Raw genomic sequence first — 3969 nt, forward strand, 5'->3', positions numbered from 1 at the left:
TGTTTAAAGATGGATGGAAATATATCAGCTTCGTCTTTTGCATTGATGTGCTGGGTTCCCCAGCTTTTTAATTGTCCACCCTACCATTTGTAACTGGATGTAGCAGGATGGTAGAGATTAGATCTGATCCATTGGTTGTGGGATGGGTTGTGGTTGTGGGATTATGTAATGTGTGTTGCATGTACTATTTAGCATGGAGATGGTGCTGATTTCATGCTTTACCATACTTGGTACTGCTCCTGGCAGGCCGTTCTGCATTAAGCCAGGTTTGAACGACTGGCTTGGTAGTAATAGTTGAACGGGGGACATACTTGGCATGAGCTTGCAGAATGTTGTTGACTACAATTCTGCAGTCACTCATGTCCTACCAGACCTCATGGATGCCCAGTTTTGGCTTGCTATGTCTATTGAAAAACTAAAACATTTAGCATAGTTGGAGTGCCACGTAACGCAATGGAGGGTATGTTCAGTATGAAGATGAGACCTTATTATGACAGGCAGATTGGTGAGAATGAGGTTAATTAGGTTTTTTTGTACCCTTCTTGATGATTCCCTCACCATCTGCTACAGACCTTAAGGCCTTTTTCAGCTCAATCAGTAATGGTGCCATCAACCACTCTTGGTGATGGACATTGAAATCCTCCACCATGAATGCATTTTGTGCTCCTGCCATGCTCAGTTCTTTCAATTGGCATTCAATGTTAAAGAGAGCCAATTCATCTGTTGTGAGGGGGGTGGTGCAGTAGAGGGTAACCAGCAGGAGGTTTCCTTGTCCATTTCTATGTTTGTCATGAGGACTGACATGGAGCCCGCTGCCAAAACTGAGGACTCCCAGGTCTACTCCCTCTTGACTGTTTACCACTGTGCTACCATCTCTGGTGGGTCTGCTTTAGCGTTGAGAGAAGACATCTCAGGGATGGTTATGGTGGTGTCTGTGATATATTATGATTAGATTAGATTAGATTACTTACAATGTGGAAACAGGCCCTTTGGCCCAATAGGTCTACACCGACCCTCCGAAGAACAACCCACCCAGACCCATTCCCCTACATTTACCCCTTCACCTAACACTAGGAGCAATTTAGCATGGCCAATTCACCTAACCTGCACATTTTTGGACTGTGCGAGGAAACCAGAGCACCCGGAGGAAACTCACGCAGACATGGGGAGAATGTGCAAACTCCACACAGACAGTTGCCTGAGGTGGGAATTGAACCCATGCTGCCCACATCTGCAAGTATGAGATGCTAGGGTTTTACTTGACTAGTCTTGGGGACAACTGTTCCAATTTTGGCCCAAGATGTTTTTAAGAAGGACTTTGCAAGATCAATAGGAGTGTGTTTGCCATGATTGATCTGGTTCGCCCACTTCCAACACACTGCATCCACCTGGACACCCTGTGCTGGCCTATTACCCCTGCCCTCGACCTCTTCATTTCCAACTGCTGCCGGGACATTAACCGCCTCAACCTGTCTACCCCCCTCCCCCATTCCAACCTCTCACCCTCACAATGCGCAGCCCTCCAATCTCTCTGCTCCAATCCCAACCTCACCATCAAGCCAGCAGATAAAGGGGGGTACACTGACACACTGACCTCTACACCGCTGAATCCAAACACCAACTAGAGGACACCTCTTCCTACTGCCCCCTCAATCATGACCCCACCCCCGCATCACCAAACCATCATCTCCTAGACCATACAGAACCTCATCACCTCAGGAGAATCTCTCACCCACAGCTTCCAACCTCATAGTCCGGGAACCCCGCACTGCCCGGTTCTACCTCCTTCCCAAGATCCACAAGCCTGACCACCCTGGCCGACCCATTGTCTCAGCATGCTCCTGCCCCTCTGAACTCATCTCTACCTACCTCGACACTGTCCTATTCTCCCTAGTCCAGGAACTCCTCACATACGTTCGAGACACCACCCACATCCTCCACCTCCTCCATAACTTCCGTTTCCACGGCCCCCAACGCCTCATCTTCACCATGGATATCCAATCCCTCTACACCTCCATCCACCATGACCAGGGCCTCCAAGCCCTCCGTTTTTTCTTCTCCTGACTTCCCCAACAGTACCCTTCCACCGACACTCTCTTTTGGCCGGACTGGTCCTCACCCTTAACAATTTCTCCTTCGAATCCTCCCACCTCCTCCAGACCAAACGGGTAGCCATGGGCACACGTATGGGCCTCAGCTATGTTTGCCATGGTTGATTCTGGTGCCAAGTGGATGCTAGGTGCTCTGTCCAATTTCATTCCTTTTCTTAGAGATAATGGTAGTTTTGTGCAGCTGTGGGCTATTTTGCAAGACATAAGAGTCAGCAACATTGCTGAGAGTCTGGAATCCCAAGCAGACCAGACCAGGTACATTTCGCAGATTTCCTTCTCTAAAGGGCACTAGTGAACCAGATGGATTTATGGTAATTGGCACAGGTTTAATGGTCATCTTTAGAGTTTTAATTCCATATTTATTAGTTGAATTCAGATTTCACCATCTTCCTCCATGAGAGTCGAATGCCAGCCCTCAGATCATTAGCCTAGACTTTTGGATTACTAAGTAAAAGCCGAAAAAAACTGCGAGTGCTGTCAATCAGAAACAAAAGCAGAAATTGCTGGAAAAGCTCAGCAGGTCTGGCTGCATCTGTGGAGAGAAGTCCAAGTTAATGGTTCAGATCGAGTGACCCTTCCACAGAACTGATGATAGCTAAGAAAATATCAGTTTATATGCAGAAGATAGGGTGGGGGAAAGGGGGTAAGGAGTAAAGGATAGATGGAAATAGAGCCCCAAGATTCATCCCGCTAGCCAGATCGTTATGTCTGTCCAAATGTTGTCCTTTCTCTGTGGGCTCTATCCCCACCTATTGTTTACTCATTATCCAACCCAGCACCCACATCCTATCTTCTGCAGAAAAACTGATGTTTTCCTCGCTACCATTAATTCTGAGGAAGGGTCACTCCACTGGAAATGTTAACTCTGATTTCTCTCCACAGATGCTGCCAGACCTGCTGAACTTTTCCAGCAGTATCTGTTTTTGATTCTGGATTACTAGTCATTATCACCATTCCACCACTTCCTCTAATACAGAGTTAGGATAATAAATTCCATTGTTTATATTTTCTAAAGTGTACTATTTAGCAAAATAGGCAAAGTACCTGATCTTCATTCAGAGATGACAGCAGAATTTGAAAATCTAGTTATTATAAAATATATGTTTTTGTATGGTACTTACAGAAATGTTAAACGCTGAATTTGGCAATTGGCAGAAATGTTATTGATTGATCATGGAATGGTACAACGTTTGCAAGTTGTGATTCCCATTTAATCCTTTCATGGATAATTGGCATCATAATTTGTTTTCTATTGCTTCTGCGGAGGGCCGTGAAATCTTCTATTGGTGAGAGAATCTTGTTTAACTCCGTGTTTCAAACTACCCAGTGTTAGTGGCTATATCTCCTATGACCTTAGCGTTAAACTCTGGAATTCGAATTTTTTTTCCCCCTCATTCAAGTTGCTTCTCACCTATTTGACCGAGCTTTTGGTGACCTGTCATAATGTCTTCTTCAGGGTCTCAATATCAAATTGTATTTAGTAACACCTCTATGAATGTGCCATGCACTGTCCCACTCTTAAACGTAGTTTCGAAGTTCAAATTGTTATTATGACTTTGACAGCCGTGTAATGCATGTTTAAATCATCTCATTACATTGCGAACTTTAGCCGTTCCCAGTCACATCTTTTATCGTAAAGGGGGTGATTGTGTACAGATTCGTTATTAACGTATCTAAGGGAGATGACGGTTTCATTATATATGGTAATATGCAACTACATTGCTTTATCAACTCATATGGCTTCCACGTCATGTATTGAAATGTTGGAAAATCTAAATTATTCAGTGAACGAAATTAAGCCCTCCCCTCGAATGGTGGTTGGTCCTGCAGTGCTTGGATCGATAAATAGCAGGAAGCT

This window comes from Chiloscyllium punctatum, chromosome 2, assembly GCF_047496795.1.
Source record: "Chiloscyllium punctatum isolate Juve2018m chromosome 2, sChiPun1.3, whole genome shotgun sequence".
NCBI classification, from domain to species: domain Eukaryota; kingdom Metazoa; phylum Chordata; class Chondrichthyes; order Orectolobiformes; family Hemiscylliidae; genus Chiloscyllium; species Chiloscyllium punctatum.